Source organism: Camelus ferus, chromosome X, assembly GCF_009834535.1.
Source record: "Camelus ferus isolate YT-003-E chromosome X, BCGSAC_Cfer_1.0, whole genome shotgun sequence".
NCBI classification, from domain to species: domain Eukaryota; kingdom Metazoa; phylum Chordata; class Mammalia; order Artiodactyla; family Camelidae; genus Camelus; species Camelus ferus.
Window position 1 is genome coordinate 9,586,444 of NC_045732.1, and position 24,675 is coordinate 9,611,118.

At 43.7% G+C, this 24,675-nt stretch overlaps 2 long non-coding RNA genes across 2 annotated transcripts in view; both read left to right on the forward strand.

Moving 5' to 3' along the window:
- The first annotated feature begins 208 nt into the window (after positions 1 to 208).
- LOC116662071 lies at positions 209 to 7,910 on the forward strand. The gene is made up of 3 exons (XR_004318065.1): positions 209 to 221; positions 2,357 to 2,358; positions 7,691 to 7,910. It is a non-coding gene; the product is annotated as an uncharacterized LOC116662071 (long non-coding RNA).
- Positions 7,911 to 23,915: 16,005 nt separating this feature from the next.
- LOC116662069 overlaps positions 23,916 to 24,675 on the forward strand; it is a 32,723-nt gene continuing 31,963 nt past the window's right edge. The window contains exon 1 of the long non-coding RNA XR_004318063.1: positions 23,916 to 24,128. This is a non-coding gene — a long non-coding RNA (uncharacterized LOC116662069). The remainder of the gene's footprint in view (positions 24,129 to 24,675) is intronic.

The following is a 24,675-nucleotide window of genomic DNA, read 5'->3' on the forward strand; positions in this document are numbered from 1 at the left end:
GTTTTACAGTAAGGTCAGTCACTGACCATATGCATTACTGAGTCCAAACTCTTACTGCTCACCGCACAACAGGCCAGTATGTCGAGAGACCAAGTGTTGGGGAAAGGAATAGCGATTGTGTTAGGAAAGCCAGCAGACCGAGAAGATGGTGGACTAGTGTCCCAAAGAACCATCTTCCCCAATTTAGAATTCAGGTTTCCTTTATACTAAAAGGGGAGGGAGTAAAGTAAAACATTTCCTGGTTCCAGTCAGCCTCCACAGGGGATGTGTTAACGTCTTCCTTCCTGCAGTCATTTACAGGTGGGCGGGGTCAGGATGCTTTAAAATACACAAATATTTTAGCTTAGCACTCATTACCTGGGAGGCAGGGTTCCCAGAGATGGACCATTATGTATAATTTAAGCTTATAGGCAACATACCTTTAGTGATTAATTTGTAGCAAAAGCAATAGACTACAAAGGTGGAAGTAAAAGAAACAGGTCCAATGTGGAGTCAGATTTGTTCTTCCTGTTACATCTATACTCAGAAATACATACAAAAGATAATATTTTGGCACTACGGTCAATGAATTAGCACATACACTCAGAAATGTGTTCAATTAAGAAAATGGCTGAAAGACATAAATGTATTGACTGAAAAGAGACTGGGAGTTGGAGAAATATTTCAAAAGTTACCCAGTCTTAAATGATTAAAAGACACATGAAAAAATGCTCAATATCACTAATTATCAGAGAAATGCAAATCAAAACTACAATGAGGTATCACCTCACACCAGTCAGAATGGCCATCATTCAAAAGTCCACAAATGACAAATGCTGGAGAGGCTGTGGAGAAAAGGGAACCCTCCTTCACTCCTGGTGGGAATGCAGTTTGGTGCAGCCACTGTGGAAAATAGTATGGAGATTCCTCAAAAGACTAGGAGTAGACTTACCGTATGACTCAGGAATCCTGCTCCTGAGCATATATCCAGAAGGAACCCTACTTCAAAAAGACACCTGCACCCCAATGTTCAGAGCAGCACTATTTACAATAGCCAAGACATGGAAACAGCCTAAATGTCCATCAACAGATGACTGGATAAAGAAGAGGTGGTATATTTATACAATGGAATACTACTCAGCCATAAAAACTGACAGCATAACGCCATTTGCAGCAGCATGCATGTTCCTGGAGAATGTCACTCTAAGTGAAGCAAGCCAGAAAGAGAATGAAAAATACCATATGAGATCACTCATATGTGGAATCTAAAAAAAAAAAAAAAAAAAGGAACATAAATACAAAACAGAAACAGACTCATAGACATAGAATACAAACTTGTGGTCGCCAAGGGGGCGGGGGTGGGAAGGGACAGAGTGGGAGTCTGAAATTTGTAGATACTGACAGGCATATGCAGAATAGATAAACAAGATTATACTGTATAGCACAGGGAAATATATACAAGATCTTGTGGTAGCTCACAGCGAAAAAAAATGTGACAATGAATATATGTATGTTCATGTATAACTGAAAAATTGTGCTCTACACTGGAATTTGACACAACATTGTAAAATGACTGTAACTCAATAAAAAAAAAATATTGAAAAAAAAAAGTTCCCCAGTCTTTGAAACAATATTATCTCAGAAAGGCTACAGTAAAAAGTGTTTGTTCTAAGTATTTCTCTCCTTGCCTGAGTATATGCATGGCTTCAGCTTTTGGAAAACAAGAGATGACAGGAACCATAAGACAGGCATGCACATGATTTTAGAAATGTCCACTGGACTGAGTCATTAGGGGACATTGGTCTGTTCATGTAAATGTGATGGAGACCCAATTCACTACTGAGCGATTCATCACCTAAAAGGTGTTGGAAAACATGCCCAGTTTATGAGTGGCATACCATTAACCCTTTTGAGTTAGCTGTGTCCTTTATGTTTGCGACTAGGAATGACATCCAAGGAGTTTTGACTCCTCTTACTACTTCGTAAGTAAAATGATGCTCTGTATTAATAAATTAAAAATCAACATTTAAATCCACCCGTGTGCCAAGTATGAACATTAGTCTACAGGCTCAGGAAGGCAGAGGCAGGAAGATGGAAGTAGGTAACTGTCCACATTTCCATCTGCCATTCCTGACAACTAAAGTGAATATAGTGGCTTCCTTTTTCCATCCGCTTATTATATTTTTGTTTCTCTTTAATATCTCCAAAAGCATCTACTTGGTAACCCTAGCCATATGCCCTTACCTACGTGAAAAACCTACGTAACAAGCCTGTGAATTTATGCGTCTTTGGGGGTTTGTGCTACAAACTGTGAAATTGTAATATATCAACCGTGAACACCACCTTGGACCCTCAGCATCAAAAACCACACCAGAAGATGTTGGCCTTTTAGACTAAAGATTTATAAATACCTGGAGGATGAACTGGACGATCTGATTTACATTGACTGGTCACAATGTCACGATCTGTGCAAAATGACTGTGTTTTGAATGTGAACGTCTTCATCTCAAAATACTGACATCGAGAGTAGAGTAAAACTGAACCTTGCCTAACATCTTTTGCTACTTTTTTCTTTTGGTTTTGTTTGTTTGTTTATTTGTTTTTTGGTTTCAGTAACAATGCTAGGATTAGACGGTGTTAAAAATAAACAACGTGGGGGAGGGTGTAGCTCAGTGGCAGAGTGCACGCTTAGCTTGCATGAGGTTCTGGGTTCAATCCCCAGTAACTCCATTAAAAAGTAAGTAAATAAACAAACCTAATTACCTCCCCCTTCAAAAAATAAGTGAAATAAAGATAAAGTAAATACATCTATTTTTAAAACAAACAAACAAACAACGCAGTTGTTATTATAATTTGGAAAACTTTGGAAATGTTTAGTGCTGTACTTTTGAAAGAGGATTATGTGACGGTCAAGACACATTTTATTCTTTGGAAACAGGTCCTGTAATCTGTGTCCAGTCGCGCTTCGTTTTTCCCTGGAGGGATCTTGCCCGCGTCTGTATCCCAGAAGCGTAGTTGGTTCAGTCACCGTGATAGCCAGTGTCCTCATAACTGGGCAGGAAAAAACATCCCGTTAGGATAGAGCTTTCTGCTTGAAACATAGCAGATGGTATGCGCTCTCCAAGAGGTGAAGTGGGGTGGGGGAGGGATTGGAGAGGAAAGCAGAAATAAAGACCAGAGATTACAGGAGCATCAGATAGCAACGTGCTTCTGGATTTTGCTTCTCTCCTCTCACTTTCCTGGGGTCATACAATGTGCTTTTCTTAAAACAAATATAATAAAGAAACGCACTGTGCCCCAAGGAGATGGAGAACGGAGATGATCGTTCTCAACTTTCTCCTGGCGGCTCCCTTGTAAAGTTGCCGTTGGCGCACTGCGGCCGTCCCAGCACGCAGTACAGATCAGAGTCATTTAATCAGTGAAGTCTGCTTTAGACACATCTCTGTCATCCCCTAAATATTATTTGGGGAGGGGACGGTAGAACATGGTCAGCATTCAGCCATGGCCATTTTGTACAGCTCATTGTGTCTCTCTACAAGTAAGTTGAGTTAATTCTGAGAAATACATGAATGGTCTTTTTTAAAAAACGGACTAGGGGACTTCAGGGCAGTTGCGTTTTGCTCACCGTCGTGGTCCAGGCATGCTCGCTGTTCCTTGCCCTGGCTGATTTGCATCATTAATAGCCCTACCTCTGCTTCTCCTCTTCTTCTGGGAACATGGAAGGAAAAGTCCATGCCTCTGAAGGCACACTTGCTCAGGTGACTCCCTCGGACTTTTCGTGATGAAACACAACGGGAAGTGACGGGCATCACTTCTGGGCTGACGTAATCACCGTTCCTTGCCTCTCTGGTCGTCTGCCACTGCAACGCCTGGTGCTTCATGCTGAGATGCAGCATCGTAAGATGGTAACACCTCCTCAGTCAGGCCTGTGAGTGGTAAGGATGAGCAGACTCTTTCTGCCCGCCACACTGGGGACGGAGTCTCAGCAAGAAAGAAACCTTTGTTTTACACCAGTGAGATTGCAGAGTGGTTAGACACTGTCGTGTGACCTGGCTAATTGTGGCTAAGAGAATCTTTGCAGAAAATTATGAAAGAAGGCGATACTCGATAATGCTTTCCACTGATGATAAGTTTAGGGTAGGGATTTCTCTACGTAAAATTTGCGGGGTATAAATTGGCATTCCAAAATCTCTGGCTGGTCCCGGAGATTACTACCCACTAGGAATCCTATTTGGAAATACCTTTTCCTGGGAGGTTATCAAAACTCCCGACATGAACTCTGAAGTTGTTGGCCCCTTCCTGGCTGAATACATGGCTGTGGTGCTTTTCATGAAGTCAGAAAACCTGAGACGGTAGGGTCTAGGTCTTTGCGGTGATACACAGTTCCTGGCTACGTCTGAGCCATCAGATGCCGCAGTAAAAACATCTTGAGCATTTATAAGCACTCCCAGGACCGCTAGCAATTAATAATAAATGACACCCAGAACTGACTATCCAAAGTCAATACACAGAAATGTCATCTCTTTGGAGTGAAGCTGTTTTGATATGTTAAGTCTCAGTATTAAACACAGCTGTCATTTAAGTACGCGTGGCTGAGGACGCAGGTAAAGTCAGAATGTCGACCAAAAGGGGGAAATTAAGACAGGCTTGATGCAAAGAGTTGATCTCAGTAGGAAAATAGGAGAAAGGGTGAATTGATGCAGAGAATACCCTCCACGTCATGCCTTTTATCCGCCAGGGGAGAATACAGCTTTCAACGACTATGTTTATAGGTACAATTATAAATGTCATTTAATCCTCTTGAATTTTAAGAAATCCAGGAGACGAAATCTGTCGCAAACACAGCGACAATAAGCCGAAGCTGCATCGTTTAGGGCAGATAAAAGGCTTTTGCACAGAACAACCAGAAAGAAACAACATAAGCTTTGGTACTTTTTTTAAGCCAAGCTGTAGATCTCACAGGCAACTTTTGCTAAAGTTCCCGTTTTGTGATAATAACGTTTATTGATGACATTTATTTTGATGTTGCACTAATCTCGTTTTAAATTAAGTAACAGTAATTCTAAAAGAAGAAAAGAAGAACAGGGCATACAGTGAGTTAGAACTGTTTCATCCGTACCTGGCTTTCTTTTTCAAGAAATCTGATTTTGTATGAAGAGAATTATTTGCTGCTTTGAACAGAAGTAGTGGATGGACATGCTTTAGTCATTTGCGTCAAATTTAAAGAAATAGTTTAGTGGATTCAAAACTTTAGTTCATGAAAATCAAGTGACCGCGTGACCTTGGAGAGAGAGACAGTTTGGTGATCTATAAAGAATGTCAAGGTCATGACACCGGCAGAATTTGTCTTTTCTTTCATTCCCCTTCATTTCTCCACCCAGCGTCTGTGCCTTAAGTCCTGTCCCTAAACACCCCAAGCTGTGTTTCCCTGCCCTGGAATCTGACTTTTTCTCTGGTCTCCAGCCCCTTCCTACCTCCCCTCAGGGTCCTGTTTGAACGAGGATGACGCCAGGGTGAGGTGAGACATAAGCACTGCGATGAGTGCTCTGCTGACCTCAGGGCAGTGAGGCTTCTCCCTGATGGAATTTGCCAGTCTTTGGGGCTCTGAGGTTTTAACAGCATTTCTGGCTTCTGACAAGGAACTGGGACCCACCTTGTCCCCTGGAGAGCAATGCTCTACCTATCTCCCCATCGCTGCGAAGTAGATCTTAGGGGCGCCGGCTGGAGGGGCAGGGGAATTGCACTAAAGGCACTTGTCTTGTGCCTCAGGCTCTGGTCTGTGTAACCCCGGAGGGAGAGAAATGAGCAAGATGATGAGGAAACAGAGGAAGACGAGAGATAGAACGTGTAGACAAGGGCCACGACCGAGAATGGAGGGCGTGTTCATTAGAGCGGTGCTTTGCCATTCCCAGGGAACGGGGTGGGTGCCACGTGGGAAGAGGCAAGGAGGAAGAGCATGACACCTTGCAAACGGGTGGGCGGAAACCATGGAAACATGCACCTTCAGTGCCCTGAAGCTGTCTGGCGTCTCATCCACGCGGCCTTGCCTGGGCTTACAAGCTATGATGAAGGGCTTGATGTAAGCAGTATGGATATGAGTCTAACTCATTTCAGTGCCAAGTGGATTCCAATCAGCTGCCTCCTCCATCTTTCTTAGTTTACTCAAAATGCCACTGCCTTTCACTGCAACTTTTTTTCTCTGTCTGCAAATGAGACAGTCTCTCTTTTCAAACTCCTAACTGTCGGCCCTCCAAGCATCCCATTTTCCCCTCCTCCTTGGTTCCTATCAAAGCTGACGCTGCTACTTTATCCAAATCGACTGCACTGAGCACCTGATAAAGGTCTCACATTGTCCTGCACAACAACACAGCGACAAAAATCTTAAGACCTGGTTAGGTTTTTTTTTCTTCCTTCTTCCAGATTTACGTTAATCATTACTTTACACAGCCTTTATTTACTCTTAATAAGGATTCCGGCATGAAATCAATATGATATGATAGACTTGAAGTCAAGTGGGTTTTGAATATGTTCCAAATTGTGAATGTGATGGCTGTCTGAGGTGACAGCTGGTTGGTTTGTTTGTTTTTGTTTTTGTGTTTTTTATGGGGGGGGGAGTAATGAGGTTTATTTATTTATTTATTTTTAATGGAGGCACTGGGGATTGAACCCAGGACCTCGTGTATGCTAGGCATGTGCGCTACCACTGAGCTCTACCCTGCCCCAAGTGGCCGCTGGTTTGGACAGCTGGTTAGTGCCCCCTTCTAAAATAACAAGGTTGAGGGTCAAACACGGTGCGTGCTGGTGGGTGTCTCTACCCACAATCCCAACCCTAACCCTGGAATCTGTCTCCTTTTTTTTTTTTTTTTTTGTAATTTTTGTTGGGGAGGAGGTAATTAGGTTTGTTTATTTATTTATGTATTTATTTTTGATGGAGGTGCTGGGGATCCAACCCAGGACCTCGTGCATGCTAGGCATACACTCTACCACAGAGCTATACCCTCCCCACTGGAATCTGTCTTTAAACACACAGCAGGTCTCACTCAAGGGCCCAAACTCTCATGCCAGTTTGATTCCACTGTGGGGGCAAGGGCTCAGAGCCCTGGCCTCATGCCTGGTGGGTGTGCAGCCTCCTTCAGAGGAAGGACAGAACCAATCCAGGCGGCTGACACAGAACCTAAGATCCATGTCTGTGATTATGCAAATCCATCCGATGTTGACACAAACAGAAGCTACAGACTATTGCTGTAGGACTTTGCATTTGAATACTTGAGAGTCCTCTTCTCTGTTTACGGCTACCTTTGTTCCTCTGCTTCCTCCGAAGCCCTTTCCAGCTAATTGGCTTTCCTTGTACTGTAATCTGACATCAGAGAGTAACTCGAGTACAAATTGCCCCACTTCTCAAGAAACGCGTGCTACCATATAATTGAAACTGTTTCAAGTCTTTTGCAAAGCTATTATGAAGCACTCGGTCTGAGTCTATTTTTATTTATTGCAGGGACTGGCTTGTCTCTTTAAGAGCCTCCCTGTGTCCCCAGCAGGGGGAGGGGGTCCTTTTGCAGGAGGAAAGAGCAGAGATACCTGCAGTGTGACTGAGGCTGGAAAAGCCTTCCTTCCTTGATGCAAATGGGAGTGCGGCTTTAAAGACAGTTTCGCTGGTGCCTAGAATTGGTCACAAGCAGTCTATAATGAGTGATGGGAGGGGGGAAGTTAGAGCTCAAGTGTTAGAGCTCATGCTCAGCATACACAAGGTCCTGGGTTCAATCCCCAGTACCTCCTCTAAAAATTAATTAATTAATTATCTCCCCTCACCAAAAAAAAAAAAAAGAGTGATGGGGACAAGGTCACTGACAAGGCCCTTCCTCTATGGTACCAGCTGAGTTATATCTCCCTAAAATTCATCAGGACCGCAGAATAATAAGATTGTATTTGGAGATGGGGTCCCTAAAAAGGTAATGAAGTCCTAGCCCTAATGCTGGGTGTCCTTAGGAGAAGAGGACACTGGGACACAGACATGCACAGAAGTGATGAAAAAAATGTCCGTAAGGAAATAAACGTCTGTTGGTTAAATCCTTCAGCCCGTGACATCTGGATGTGGCAGCTGAAGCAAAGTGATGCCCTGTGAAAGGGCACATGTCATGTGTGCGGGCACCCGTGTGCGCGTGCGTGCATGCTGCGTCTGCGTGTCTTTCGGGTAAACCCAGAGAACTGGCACACACCTGCCCGCTGATGAAGTGAGGAGAAGGACCTCAAGGTGGTCATGGTGTGGCACCGTGAGGCACGGTGGAAGGCAGAAGGACGGCTGCCCAGTGAGTCCCACGCCCTCATTCCCAGCACCAGGGAAGACGTTGCATCCCACGGCAAAAGGGACTTTGCAGATGTGATTAAAGCCACGGGCCTTCAAGTAGGGAGATTATCCTGGATTATCTGAATGGGCTCTGTTGAATCTCTTGATCTCTTTAAAGTCCGGACGGGAAGGCAGAAATGTCAGTCGGAGAGATACAGCAGCAGAAGAAGAGGAAGAAATACAGAGGCGTGAGAAGGAAGCCAGGCGTCCTTGGTGCTTCTGAGATGCAGGCGACTTCATTCCAGGACCCAAGAGGTGCCTCTAGGTGGGAAGTGTGGCCAGAAAGACAACAGGGATCTCCGTCCTGCAACTGCAGGGGACTGGATTCTGCCAACCAGCGGAGTGAGCTCGGATAGGGACCCTCCCCCAGAGGCTCCAGATAAGAACCCAGCCCGGTGTGCACCTTAATGTCACCCTTGGGAGACCCTGAGCAGAGAACTTCATGGAGCCTCCTGGACTTGTGACCCTCAAAGCCATCAACTAGTACATGGGCCCTGTTTCAGTGAAGCTGCTCAATCTTCAGTGATCTGTTACAGCCGTGGTAGGGAACTAATACAGCTGCATGTCACTGTGAATTCGGATCTCTGCCTGCTGACCCCCGGTGACTCTGAGCCTTATCCCACAGGATGGGGTCTTTGGAGCAGCACCATGGACATCCCTGGGGGCTTGTGGGGAGCACAGAACTTGGACCTGCGGGATCACCACCCGCATTTGGACAAGACGCTCTGGGAGTCTGTGGGCCACGCAGCTCCGACCTCTGCCCGTTCAGAGATCCGACCACAATGACAGGACTTACTTCTTAGGGTACGTTGTTTTCTATTTAACGACATTGTGAGAGGTTTCCAGCATTCTGTAGAGAAAATAAATCTTTCAGCTTCACCCCGGTTGTAGACTGTCTCTGAAACCTCACCTATTTGAAGCCCTGTTTGAATAGATGTAATTCACGTGATCTGTTTCACGGATGGCAGGTTTGTTCCTGCGGGAGTGACAGGAACCTTCCTGTGATCCAAACCGACTTCAGCCCGACTCTTGGCATTTTCTGTTTCAAGCTCTCTTCTCGGTGAGCGTTAATCCAGGCAGAGCCGGCCAGCAGCTGTTCCACAGGAGTGATGCCAAGATGAGAACTTGGAGAGTATTAGACATTTATAAAACTGCCTCAATATCCTCCGTTTCATCATGGAAACCTGTCCTCTTCCTGAAGTCTCTCTCTCTGTCTCTTCCTCTTGTCAGCTGGTGGAGTTTATTATCCTCTGAATCCAGCCAGCATCTCTCTTCTCCCTTTGCCAACTTCTTAAACCCGGAGTGATGGCCACTCATTGACAGCTGCTCTGGGGAACTGGTGGGCATGTTAATCATTGCAGCTTCTTTTCTCTCCTCTGCCTTCTGTCGCCTTTAGAACAGTCTCTGCCGTGCTTTTCCCACCCAGATCCTTGATGTCACCAGCAGCAGTAGTCACCGTAATAGTAGTGTGGTCAGTCCCTGTTCTTATCCTGTGCGAGATGTTAGCAGCTCAGATTTCCCCACCCTTCAGTTTCGTCTTCTCCATTCACTACTGCACCAACTGGGCAGTTTAGCTTTTAACTATGCTCTCAAGCATCCTGATTGTGAAAGGTTCGGTGAAAAATGCTGCCTTTACCTAGCATTTCAAGAGCTAGCATATTCCTAATGGTAGTTTCCTAGGGGCAAACCCAGATAGATGTCTTGAATAAAAGCAAACTGACTGCAGCTCAATGAGTAAATGTGATGAGTAATTCGGGTAAATTTGGGATTAATCTATTGAACAAAAAATGACCGCTAGTGCATCGAGAGGAAACTCATTTGATATGAAATTATCCTATGATTTCAAATATTGTAAACTTCCTGCTGAATTTTTTTTTTGTACTAAACAACTGGTGTTGCTTAAATCGTCACGTTTATTAAGAATAGAAACCAAGAGTTACTAACATTTACTAAAAGTAGAAACCAGAGAGTTACTATGATGTTACTACTATGATGAAGAAGACGGTCCTTTCCAGGTAGAGGTCCTGTTCTATGTATGATGATTGAAATAGACAAATATACAAGGTGCAACTTGTTGGAAACGCATCTTGGATGCGTTCAGTGAAGACTGTGGCTGAAATGAGTGCTTCTGAGTACCTGTGGGTGGGAAGTGGAGTCACCAAGCAGATTTAGGTTATACCACAATCAAAGATAAAAATATTTACGACTTGTCTTCATCACAACACAACAGTAAATGAGTGAGAAGGCCAGTTAGAGAGTTGGAGAAAGTTGTTGCAACGTGTATCTGAGATATATATATATATATACACACATATAGATAGATAGATAGACAGATAGATAGATAGATAGATAGATAGAATATATAAAAACTATATAAGTCAATATCAAAAATGCAGAAAACCCAATTGTAAGGCGGATGGAATAGGCACTTTAAAAAGAGAGTTCAGGGGTATAGCTCAGTGGTAAAGTGTGTGCTTGGCATACACAAGTTCCTGGGTTCAATCCTCTGTTAAGGCAGGAAAAAAAGGAGATTGTCTAAATAACCAGTAAACATACTAAAAGCTTCCCAGGTTTATCAGTCATCAGGGAAAGGCAAATTGAAACCACAGCGTGATCCCACTATGCAACCGCCAGCATCTGCTAAAATGAAAAAAGACAACTTCAAGTGTTGGTGAAGCCATGGACCAATGGGAACTCCGTCAGGGGGTATGAACTGGTCGTCGGGGAAATTGCTTGTCGGTCCGCACTTAAGTGGAATGTTCACCCTAAAAACTGAGCAGTCCCACGCTTGGAAGTCCACGTATTTTCTCACTATCAACATGGAAAAGAAAAAAAACATTTTTAACAGTACTGTTTATAAGCCCCTCAAAGAAGCAGCAGCCCAAATGTTCCTCCATAGTAAAGAAGAGAAGGGAGCGTTCGGGAAGCCTTGACGAAGGCAGAGTCTTGTGGACCAGGTGGTGATGAGCTGAGTTTCATCCGTGGAGGGGTCTGAGTTGGCTTCTGCTCACGTCGGCACCATGCATACTCCTTTAGTGTCACGTGCCTCTTGGCGCCCTGAGCTTGCCCGGCCGTGTCTCTGGTTAATCACTGGTCCGCTTCCCCCTGCCAAACCCAGTGCCCCGCACAGACTGGATGCCTGTGAAGCTGCCCACGTGCATGTCTACCGGCAGGAAAGTAAAACTGCTTCTCGGACCGTGGAAACACGGCCTGCTGTTTCTCCCCCTGAGGTTTATTCAAAGGGTCCTTTCACGTCTTGAAAAAAGGAGATTTAATTACAAGAGAGCATATCTTCCCTGTGAAATCTCTAACACTTTTGTGGGCTAATTGGATTTGGCCGCTGAGAAGGATGAATGGGCTTTGGAGAATGAGAATTGTAGGCCCCACCCCCATGTTAAAAGGCTGGTGGTGAGAGGCACCTTGGACAGCGAAGTCCTTGGCCATGATCCTTGACCTCTGTTTACTTCTTCTAAGAGACAGACTCTTCAACATAGGACCCTCATTTCTGAAAACTTCTATTATTCCTCACAGTCTGTACGAAAGCCAGCTTTCTTTTAGAGGAAGAGGTGATAATGATCACTGTTTGTTAAATAATAACGGTAATAATGAAGACCCTTGAGCTGTCTACTCTGGAGATACAGAATTCACAGCCCTGGCATGAAAAACACACACACACACACATACATTTATAAAGAAATCCTTTCAGAGAATACTTGTGCTTAATTTGAGGCATAAAAAAGCCTTTTTAAAAAAAGAAATCCTTACATAGAATCCTTGTGTTTAATCTGCAGCTACAACCACAAGAACAGGGAATGAGGACATATATCTTGTCATGGGGTGAGCCCTTGTTCTCACATTTCCAGTCTCTGCACCCACCCTCTTCTCCGATGTGGTCGGCAGCGGTTTTATGACTTCTCCTCAATGTCCTACCCTTGAAAATACATTTCAAGACCTCACGTGCAGGGGGAGACCCTTTGTGGTTCTCCTGATCTGCTCTCAGTGGAAAGCAGGTGCAAGCTTAGCCCTGATTCTGGCTTGTTTCTGGAGTTGTTGGTTTGACGTGTGAGCCCAGGCAAGCGGGTGAATCCTTGTGACCACTCGTGTAAGGAAGGTCCTTAACTAAAGGGTGTGACTCCATTCTCTTGACATTGGGCTGCGGACTACTACCAAGGCCACCTGTCCCCTTTCGCCTTCTGTCCACACCCGGGCAAGCTGGTGGGGCGCCCAGGTGTCCCCTCCTTGCTCATGGTGGGAGGTTTAAACGGTGCAAGCTCCAGCCCCTGTGGAGAAACCCTCACCCCGGGCTCATGCCCTAACCTCATAAAGGCTCTCATCTCCTTTCCCTGCTCTCTCGAGCCTTTTTGTACCATACCAGAAAGCCTCATCATGCGAGTGATAAACCTTTCCAAGCATTCTTGACGTTCGTGGCATCAACCATCTTGATCTCTAAACCAAACTGTGGGTGGGAGGAGGGGGTCCAGCCACCCTTGTGGAATGATTCTAACAGATGCTCAGTCCCAGCCCCGAGCGATGCCATGGATGAGTCCAGGATCATTTTGCAAAACAAGCAGAACTTTACTCCTTTGTGCCAAATAATGCGTTCACCCATCGATATTTGAATAACTTGCTTTTTATGGACTTTCCAATAGTGATGTGTTTCATTTACTGTCCTCTCCTGAGATGCTGCCTCCGTGGAACTTTCAGCCTCAAGTGATTCTCTTGCCCTGTGAACTGCCAAAGTGCCTTGGTCATCAATCTCTGAATGGATTACGGTTTTCCCTCTGTTACAGTTACGGGACACACTGCAGTGCTTGGGGCACGGCGGTTCCCTGCTCTCTGTGGGACAGAACCTCACACTGCGTGGAAGAGTGATTCTGCTTTGAGCCCCCACAGCAAAGACGTGATAGGAGCTCACTGCTGTTCATTTTACACCAAGCGTTTTAGAGGACACGTTTAAGAAGGCCCCTTAGCTCCGTCCGCCACAGCCTCCTACACCCCCGTGTACAAGAATGCATGTTCTCTTGTCCGCGAACACTGGACAGGCAAGAGAATGGGCCCTGAATATGGCATAACCAAGTGTCTTCCAGAAATAACGGCCGTGCTAACTTCTTATTTATGGGAACTGGCCATTTGGCCAAGCTCACCGCAAGTAGTGGTTCCAATGTCCGTCACAACAACTTTATAAAGTGTATACCATTTTTAACCCGGTTGGGCAGATCTGTAGGCTGAGGATCCGTGGAGCTCAGGAGAGGTCAGGGTTATTATGTTGGTGAGCTGGGATGAGCCCTGGTGTTCTGACAGTTCTGAAGAAGGCAGCTGCCACATCTCAGGGGCCCACGTGGCGAGGAACTGAGGGCCGTCTTCAGCCAACAGCCAGCAAGAAGCTGAGGCCTTCAGTCCTCTGCTTCACAAGGAGCTGGATTCCGCCGGCCACCATGTGAGCTTAGAAGAGAATGCTCCCCCATGTGACCCTCGGATGAGAACACAGCTGTGGCCGACACCTTGATTTCAGGCTTAGAGCAGAAGGCCCAGCCAAGCCACGCCCAGATTCCGGATCCACAGGAACTCTGAGATGATGGACGTGAGCTGCTTGACGCCACTAAGCTTATGGTAATTTGTTGCACAAATATAGATAATTAATGCAAGAGGGTTAGTGTGTTTAGAGAACAGCTTGACTCTCAGAGAGTCTTTTATCGCTGGCAGCTTCATGGCTGATCACTTTTTTTCCTGCTTCTTCCCTCTCCATTCGTCTTAAAGTAGTGCTTCCTACATGCTCCTCATCTTAAGGATAACCTTGGGGTGCTTGTGAAATGTGCAGAATTCTAACCTTTTAGGACTCAGTTAATTCGGTGCAGCGCCTTGAATTTCAGTCAGAGGCTTGTGGTTTCCTGTTGCGCAGGCAAGGCTGCAAAAAGCAGAGATTGATGCGGTTGGACTTGACCTTGGTTGTAGTTTGGGCGCCTGTAGCATTTGGAGTGCCTCGTCTGGGGTGAGGTCTGCCGCCTGGTAATTTTTTTTAAGAGCTTACTCAGGTGATTTTAATATGTAAACTCTGTATCAACAACCGCCAAGAGCTCTATCGAACATCCATGCTGCTTGTCTAATGGAGAAGAGGGATGGAGGCAGGTAATATTCTAGCAAATGTCTACTTTCCTACAAGACTGACTTCCTCAAAACAAGATGGCCTGCTCCTCTTTCAAGTCCATCTTGTTAGTGACTCCTTCTGAAATTTCCCGGCAGGTCAGCGTCATCGCACAGTGTTTGCTTGCGTGATTTTCCAAGTGACGAAATAAAAGCCACCAATGACAAGAACTGAAGGATTTCTTTTTATGTATATATATATATATTTTTTTTTTTAATTGAAGAACAGTCAGTTTACAATGTTGTGCCAATTTCTGGTGTACAGCACAATGCTTCAGTCATACATGAACATACATATGTTCGTTTTCACATTCTTTTTCACCATAAGTTACTACAAGATATTGAATATGTCCTGTACAGTAGGACCTTGTTGTTTATCTGTTTTATATGCAGTAGTTGGTATCTGCAAATCTCAAACTGCCAATTTATCCCTTCCCACCCCCTTCCCCCCTGGTAACCATAAGTTTATTTTCTATGTCTGAGTCTGTTTCTGTTTTGTAAGTAAATTTGTTTGCCTTTTTTTTTTTTTTTTTAGATTCCACATATGAGCAATCTCATACGGTATTTTTCTTTCTCTTTCTGGCTTACTTCACTGAGAATGACATTCTCCAGGAGCATCCCTGTTGCTGCAAATGGCATTATGTTGTCGGTTTTTGTGGCTGGAATAGTATTCCATTGTATAAATATACCACATCTTCTTTATCCAGTCATCTGTCGGTGGACATTTAGGCTGTTTCCATGTCTTGGCTCTTGTAAATAGTGCTGCTATGAACGTTGGGGTGCAGGTGTCTTTTTGAAGTAGGGCTCCTTCTGGATATATGCCCAGGAGTAGGATTGCTGGATCATAGGGTAAGTCTATGTTTAGTCTTTTGAGGAATCTCCATGTGGTCGAGCTGAGATCTTACTATTGTAATGAGGTGGTAATGAGCTGCAGGGCAACCTTCGTCCACTTTTGGAGCTGAACCGACTTGCACAGTTTATCTTTGGTTAGACTCTCCTTGTCCTGCGGTGTAAACGCAGCTGGAAGACGTGGTTGGTTTCCGTTTTCTGCAAGTTTACCTGGAGGCAGGGGCAGAAGTCTGGTTCCGGGGCAGGAGCCTTGGTAACAATACCTGGGAGGCTTGCCCGTGTCTGGCACTGGATAAAGAAACAGTCCACTACCTTCCTTTTCCTTCTTACCTTCAGAGCCCTGCCGATCCTGGGACTATCATCAATTTTTTTTTTTTTTTTTTGAAACAGTGCTCTCCCCTCGAGCAGCACACCCATCTAGGGATCCTGCCTGACCTTGGCCCATACGTCCAGCTTAACAGACCGTGGACCATTTGTCCTGCGAGGCTCTGCTCTGCAGGTGCATTTGTGGTCGGTCACGGACGTGCTTCCCGCAGGAAGCCTTGAGGCAACCGCAGTGGGGAACACAGCACAGCGATGACAGGTCCTCCCCCTGTCCAAAGGTGGAGCATTCCTGAGACACCATTTGTAAGCCAAAACGCTGTGAAGTGGGGAAGCAGTTACCTTAGGACACGTCTTGCCAATGGAGGCACTAAGTAAGCACAAAGTATAGGTGCTCACAGACTCAGCCCACAGCCCTGGCGGCAGGATGCTCAGATGCTGAGTGTGGTTCCAGGGGAAGGAGCTCGGGGGGGCCACGCTCTCTCCACTGGGCGTGCGAGCTGCCTCTGTGACGGCTGCAGCCAAGCACATGCTGGACACATCTTAGCTTTTCAAAAGTAAAATCGAGAATCCTGTTAGGATTTCTTCCGGTTGGTGAAAACAGGTAGCAGTCTCAGGTCTCTCGCGAAAGCAGAGCGAACTTTGGAAAGGGCGGCGGGGGCGGAGCAGACCGTTATCTAATGAACACGTCCTTCTAGTCAAATACTTTAAACCCATTAAATACTGACTCTAAGCTCTTAAAACCGTATCGTGTCTCTAATGTACTGACGCTTATGAAGAGTAAATTTGCTTAAGAGTAAACTCAGCTTGAGGCTTTTTTTTTGAAGGAACTGTTGGCAGTCCTGTGAGCTCCATTTACAGATATAACCCCAGTCTTATTGCCTTGTCTTGAAAAACTCAGGCCGCTGTATCCCATTAGCAATTATCTTGCACTCGTAATAATTAGATTTAGTTCATTAACCTGGATGTCTTAGGTTTTTTTTTTTTTTTTTTTAATCACAAATTTTGCATTTACTGATGCCCAGAAAAGAAAATGGAAACCTCAAAAAAAAAAAACAAAAAAAAAACACCCTCAAGCTGCTCTCATGCAGGGCCCCTCGGTTTAATTTTCTTTCCCTGTTTTCAAATTTGGGGAAGAAAAACTTTTCCTCTCTCATTTTAGGTTCGTAAACTGGGAGGGTGTGCATTAAACATAACAGAAGAAAGAGGGACAGGAGAAAAGACACACCATTTTTATTAGTATTTATGTGCACAGAAAAGTAGTGAGACACAAAGAAATGGTTAGACTCCAGGCCTTATACACTGGTTTTTGTTGTTGTTGTTTGTTTGTTTTTTGTTTTAACTGGAGATGGTTTGGGCTCCAAGGGACGGTCAGTTGTGGGAACCAGGAAATGGGTGATGAGCTAATGCAAGATGCAGGCTGTTTTATGGGGAGGGTATAGCTCGCATGCACAGGGTGCTGGGTTCAATCCCTAGTACCTCTCTAAAAGTAAGTAAATAACCCTAATTAACCTCCTCCCCCCAAAAAGAAAAAGATACAGGCTGTTTTAGTAAGTTCTGTTTACACAAACTCATCTTGTTTTTCTTGATACGAGACACTCTCTCCCTGACGTGCGCCTGCTTCTAGGCAGGTAACTCTCCCTGCATCTCATGGTTCTCAAGTGCCTGTGGCTCAAAGAGGTCTTTCGGTGAACGGGGCATATTTGGGAGAGCTGTATTCTGACTCCCCTCCCGTTTTTCCCTCTGTACACAGTTGGTAGCTGCACACTCTGTTTTTAATCTTTCAGTCAACATGTTTAGCTATAAAAATCTACTATGAATTAAAATCTTTCCTACCATTGGACTCTCTTAACTGTTCAGCTCCATGCTTTAAACAGAACATCTTCTCCCCACTCCGCAAACAGCAGTGACACCTTTGCCCCAGACCAAGCAGGGGTCTCTTTCTGGACTCCCCAGTCTTTTGTGTTTGTCCGTTCTTGACCCAGAGCCACACGCTCCTAATTCCTGGGGCTTTACCCTGAGAGTTTGAGTATCACGTGGACAATGCCCAGCTCACATACAAAAACAGAGCTTGAACCAACCCAGAAGTCAAGCCAGAGTTTCTGCAGAAATTGACCCAGAATGGTCAGGACCTGGTCAGTGTCTGCCAGTTTCCCTAACGTCTCCCTTCTTCCAACTCAGAACCAACTGGAGAAAGTCAAACAGGCTCTGTCTCCAAGTTCCTCATACAAGAGCCTCCAATCAGAGCTCACCTGAAGCCTTCCCTGCAGTCCCTGGAAAGCTTTCCCACTTCCCTGCTTGCTCTGGGGAGGAGGGGGTCCTCAGCTAAATGCAGATATTGGCGGCTGACTCCCTTTTGCCGTAGCAACCTGTCAATAAACAGCCTCTGCTGGTTCTCATTTAGAATTAGAGGATGTTTATTTCCACAGTTTTAATCCCAAATTGGGATAGTAAGTCTTCCATCTTTATTCTTCAAGAATGTCTCGATTCTGCGAGGTCCTTTGAATTTCCACATACATTTTAAAACCAGCTTATCCGTCTCCACAAAAGTCTGCTTGTTGTTTTGATTGGGATTTAATTCAGTTTATACACCAACTTGGGGGGGGGGACAGCAGAAGTCTTAGTAATACTGAGTCTTCCAATCCATGAAAATGGTATATATTTCCATCCGTGTGTATCTTCTTAAATTTCTCTCAGTGGTATTTTGGAAGTTTTGGTGTAGAAATTTTATATATCTTCTCTTAAATTTATTTGAAGATATTTGATGGTTTTTTTGATGCTCTTATGAAGTGCACTTGAAAATTTAGAAAGTTCTCTGATTTTCTAGATTTCTTGTGTATTTCATAATTATGTGTGTGAACGAGAGACAATTCATATGCATTGGAACTGGAATATGATTTGCAGAAAGTCTGCATTTTTAAATGATTTCTTCAGTGATGGTCTGTGTTTGCGTCCACCAGGCACCTCCTGACACTTACAGATTTGTGGACGTTGTAAAGAAATTGTGACTTGGCCACACGGGTGGTGTAATTCCCAGTGACGAACTTACCACGGAGGCTGTGATGGTTAGGGAGAGTTGGCTTTTTGCAAGAATTTCAAACGGCCCTTTCATTTTTCACACCGAATCCTTGGACTTCTGTCCTCAGCACAGAGACCCCTGGCATGACAGATTTGCGGCAGCTGGAGGGAGACTGGAAGACATCTTCGGGGCAAGCAGGCTTCCTCGTGTTAGTGCAGTCATTTGTGGGCTTCCATAGTATTTGATTCTTAGTCACCAGCTCAGATTTGCTTTAAGGAAAAAAACATTTAAAAAGGATGCTTACATTTCATCTGTCATTTTATAGTTTCTATACTGGGAGAGGTTGTTACAATGGACAGTTGGACCTAATGCTGGAAATGGAGACTCTAGACTGTTAAAAATGTTCTTTAATTAATGCTGCTAAGTTTTGCAGTCAATTAGGTAACCCTGTACCACATCATTACTGGATTTCCCCCCTCTAATTTCTTCTTCTTTCTTTAATACTGGGTCTCTAAGTGAAAAGAAATGGTTGTACCCGGAACTAAAAAAAGATATTTATAAAACTGAAGAAAAATTATTGACAGAATTTTCTTCTATAAAGAAGTTTGCTTGGATTTACATTTAGTAGTGTATATTACCAAAAAAAAAAAAATATATATATATATTTTTTCTTACCTATGTGAGTAAAGGTAATTAGAAAAAGTTTTCACAAAATTATTTTTGTAGAAAGAGCTACACACCTCTAACAAATTAAGATGTGTAGAGTCTTTTGGACTTTAAAATTACATTGCAAATACGGAGAGATAGACACATGTTGTTAATTTGACGTTTTATAAAAATTTAGCAGCATTCTTCTTTATAGACAAAGATATCTTTATAGCCCTCTGAGTTTTCTCTTTCTGGGTTCCAATAACAGTGGTGATTAATCCGACAGCTCAGAACATTACCTCTTCAATGAGTAATATCAGTGTTATAAATCATATTTTCATATTTTTATTTTCCGTTCACTGACTTTTCAAATATTTCTGGCCTAGAATACGTTCTTTCCGTGTATTTCTTTCAGCGTCTCTGTGAAATGTTCGCCACGGCTTGTAAATCCTGACAAATGGTGGAGAAGTTGGCTTTGCCTCTGGTGTCATGATGGGCAATGTGTGCATACTAGCATTTATATTATTCTGTTTCCTCCCTCCCCTCCCTCCCTCCCTTCCTTCCTCCTTCCACCCTCTCTCCCTTTTCCATCATCACAACAAGAGGGTCGTTCACTGAGTAGCTCTAAGTCCATTGTGGTTTGGGTACCATATTCAGGAGGCTGAGCCTTGCAGACAGTTCATTATGCTCTGTCGTGTGGTTAAAGCCTCCATCTACATCGTGGTTAGTGACCGTGGTCTCTGTTTCATTGGCTGTAAAGTGCTTTTGTTGTATCAGTACACCACGGGCACAAATCACGCTTCTCCATCATGTACCAAGGTGACGCACCTCCTCCAAAGGGAAAGCACACAGGAGTGCACACTCTCTGCAGTTACGCACACGGCACCTGCTAGGTGCTCAAATATCTGTGTCGTGGGTGCATGGGACGTTGACTAGCCAAGGATTTCCGGCCCTCACATAAACTTTTCTTTTCTTCCTAACTGGGGAAAAGAGGGGGCACTTCTCCGTGCCTGGTGTGTCCTGCCAACGGCTGATGTAGCACTGCCAACTTCTGTTGCCTCTCACCTACTGCTGGCCTCCCTCCCACCCCCGTGAGAAGTGGACTGACTTGCCTGAGTCCTCAGGGCCAGCATCGTCTTTTCTTCTTTCTCCTGGGAGCCAGCAGCCAAGAGGAAGCAGTCATGCTTCTCTGTTTTTACATGTTGTGGGTCGTGGAAGGGAAACCTAGCTCAGACCAGTGTTGCCTGGAGCTGAATGGGTGGGTCGGTACGGAGGGGTCATTCCTAAATTGCCCCCGACCCTGACAAGACCCGCGTGGTCTGTCATATCTATGTTAATAAGGGTGACATTTTGGTCTCCATATACCTCATTTTTTTTTCTTAGTTACTTCAGTGCGTGGGTGGAAAAGTGGGGGGCTGTTAACTGGTCCCCTTTGACACCCAAAGAGGGAGCCTGGTTTCATGTGACTTTTTTCTTGAGAATCTTCTGGTAGGTGCCCTGTAAGCATAACAAAGTGTAATTTTCATCCACGTGTGTATGACACCATGAAGTTATGTGTTAGTATGTGTGTGTGCACACGGAAGACTGGGTATCCGTGTATCTCATTGCTACGATTCGAATGCTCACGTTATAAAGCGTACCCAACAAAACAATGCATTGATAGTGGTGCCGAGACAGGAAACAGCTCACCTGTGCCTTATGTAGAGTGGCAGATCTCTGATTCTTCTTCCTTCCATGGAATATAGGCAGCCAAGCCATAACCTGGCAGTGGCTTGCTTTCTTTTCATTTTGTTTCATTTATTATGTATAAGTCACATCTTTAAGATTCAATAAGCCTTCGAGTAAATTATATACACTTTCATGAGTGACAAAAAGCATTGTGTATCTTGGTCAAAATGTCAGTTATCTAAATAAAACATGACACTCAAATTATGTTTACGCAGAGGGCCGTGGGCCAGTAGGTTAGGGTGGAAACGCACTTGGTTTAATAGAATCAACTGTGATTATGAATAAAGTTTATAATCTGCAGCTCCTTGCTGTTTTGTTTAAAGTAACTTTTTGGAAATGTTTAAAATCAGGCAAGTATGGGTTCAAAAATAACGAACTGTTATAACTCTGGAATATTCGCTACCAGATTAATAGCTCCATGACTGTTGATGAGATGGGTAGGATGTGATTTCTCTTAAAACCTGAAAGTTAACTGACGTTCTCATTAAGATCCCTGAAAATAATTTGCAAACACTTTCTTACAGAGCAGAAAGTTAATTGCTTCCTCTCTTTTGAAAATCGCTCAGTACATTTTGTCCACTACAAATATCCTTCAAGTTTGTACTTCCTTTAATGGAAATGCTGTAGGACTTCAGTTGTTTGAAATGACCTTGTGAAACAAAAGAGAAAACCAAATAGTGACCTAGCTTGCAGTGATTGCCTTCACATCCCAGATCACATGTCTGAAAATCAATTCCTGGAAGCTGAATTCTAAGTGGATCCCTCAACTCTCTTAAACCTATGCTAATGAAGAGGTGAAATGCTAATGAGGATTCAGAGGGAAATGGTGGCCTTGGTTTCATGGGGATTTTATGTTTAACTTGGGTTTTACAACCAACTTCCCAGTGATGTTCAGCTTAAAGTGACATGAAATGAATTTTTCACCACCAAGAACATATTTAATTGGGCAGAAGTGGAGCAAAATCCAGGAGTTAGTGGACATTGCATTGGAGCAAATCCAGGGTCATCTTCTGTACGTGTCATTTGCTTTGGAGAAAATGAAGTGGCTTAATTATTTTCGCTAGATAAGTGTTTTTCTGGCATACAGGTATTCATTGTGACTGTCCCATCAATAGTGACTAGCTCTTCTCAGAAAATTAGAAGTGAACTAGTATCAATTCTCTATCTATCAACCTATCCATCTGTCCATCTATCCATCCATCATCCATCCATCCATCTCTGAGGATCTGTCATCTTTGACAGTAGAAAGTTCCAAACACAATTGCCATATTTTTTTCTATCTTTTCTCCATTCATTCCCATCTTGCCTCCCCCCCTCCCCCAGAAAAATCTGAATCCCACGTTTGGTATTTATTTGTCACCTGTTTGTCTTTAAAATGTCGCTATGGGTCAAGCATTCACAAACAATATGCAGACTTGTTTTGCATGATGTAAAACTTTACGTAAATGGTACTATATTCTGCACATCCTTCTGGTACTTACCATTCCCTGCCTCCCTTCCTCCAGTTTTGTTCGAGATTTTTGTACGTTAATGTATGTTTAGTTGATTTCCTTTGATCTGCTACCCAAGTCTTTGAATGTCCAATACATGGTTTTATTTTTCTACTGATGGAAAATTAAGTTGGCTTCAGTTTTCTGCTGTTATAGGAGATGCTTCACGGAGCCTTCCTGTACATGTCATTTTTTTCTTCCTTTTCTTTTCTTTTTTTTATTAAAGTATAGTTGATTTATAATGTTGTGCTAGTTTCAGATGTACGGCCAAAGTGATTCAGTTACATGTGTGTATATATATATATACAATATTCTTTTCATATTCCCTTCCATTACAGGGGTTTTTCTGGTGCATGTCACTTTGAACACAGATATGAGTGCTTTATTTTAAACACAGATACGTATTATTGATACAAAATATTTTATATACTATGTATTTATACAACAGGTGTCCTATAATGTATCTTTCTATGTGCCTTAATTATATATTACTGCTACAAAACTTTCATCAGTTTTATAGACAAAAATTTAGAATCAACCATGGTTTATATTTACATGTTTTGTTTCTTATGACCAAAGAATTTATTTTGTAAGTTTGAGGTTATTAATGCATCAATCATTTCCTTGTTGATTTGCATTCTTTGTCCTGGTAAGGAAAACTTTTGCTACTCAAAGCCATGACAACATTTTAACATATTTTCTTCTAGATGTTTTAAAGTGTTGTTTTTCACATTTGGGTACAATGGATTTTATTTTCCTTCAAAACCATCTGGCTTCTGAACTCTTTAATTGTCCTCCAGTCAGATAATTAATATGCAAGAAGCCTTATCAGAGTTGGAGAATGGAAAATAAAATGTAGATAACAGCCTCAGGCTTCATCGCTAATACAAGGAAAGATAGTCACTGTTAACTGTGAAGTGTCCTTAACAACCTGAACAGAAGCAGGCAGAGACGTGAGACTAAGTTGAGGACAAGGAAAGCATTTTGATATGAGTTACCTGCCGTTTGCAAGCAGTCAGCACTCCAAAGCAGTGAGCTTGGAGGCAGGCACATTTCCTGCTAATTCCACATGCAAATCCCTCCTGTTGAAGCTTCTCGGACGTTTATGCTGAAGCCTTCTAGGAACTTTCTTTTTTTTTTTATGTTACTAGTATTTTTTTAAATTGAAGTAGTCAGTTACAGTGTGTCAATCTCTGGTGTACAGCACAGTGTCCCAGTCATGCACATACATGCAAATACTCATTTTCATATTCTTTTTCATTAAAGGTTATTGTAAGATATTGAGTATAGTTCCCTGTGCTCTACAGAAGAAATTTGTTTTTTAATCTATTTTTGTATATAGTGGCTAACATTTGCAAATTTCAAACTGCCAAATTTATCCCTTCCTACCCTCTTTTTCCCCAGTAACCATGAGATTGTTGACCATGTCTGTGAGTCTGTTTCTGTTTTGTAGATGAGTTCATCAGTGCTCCTAGGGCCTTTCTTAAGCCTCTCAAGCCAACAGAAGGGACCAATGATGTCTCGGTACATCCTAATACCAAGATAATGCATCTCCCTTCCCCAGCCCATCATAACCGGCGGAGGTGGGCTGAGCTGAACACACGCCACGGTAACTAAGCTTGGTTTCATTCTCTTCGCTGTTACGTACACCGACATGTTGTTTCACAGATTATTCTGTGTCATCGTTCTGAATCAGTTTACCAGGGTCTGATCAATGCTGGTGAATAGATACAAATTGTATTTTTGAGCCCGTCCACACTGTGCTGATCCAAGAGCAGAGGTGACTGTATTAAACAATGGAGATGCTACCCTTTTTTGCCACCTCGGCCACTGATCAGAACCAGATGGAAGTATCGAGAGGTGGGCACGCAGAACGGGCCAGAGGGGTCTGCTGGGAACACGCAAGCAGCGATAGCATTGTCTGGAATGGTCACTCAGTGTTCCTTGGACTGAAGATGCGTTTGCGTAGGGACCTTTCAATGATGTGAGCTGTGGCAAATTGAAGACTTCAAACAGAAGGAAGGGAGGTGGGGAGGAAGAGAGGAAGGAAGGAAGGAGGAAAGAGAGAAGAAGGAAGGAAAGAGGGAAGGAGGGAGTGAGAGAAGGAAGGAAGGAAGGAAGGAGGGAAGACAGACCAGAAACCCATCTCCATCCCA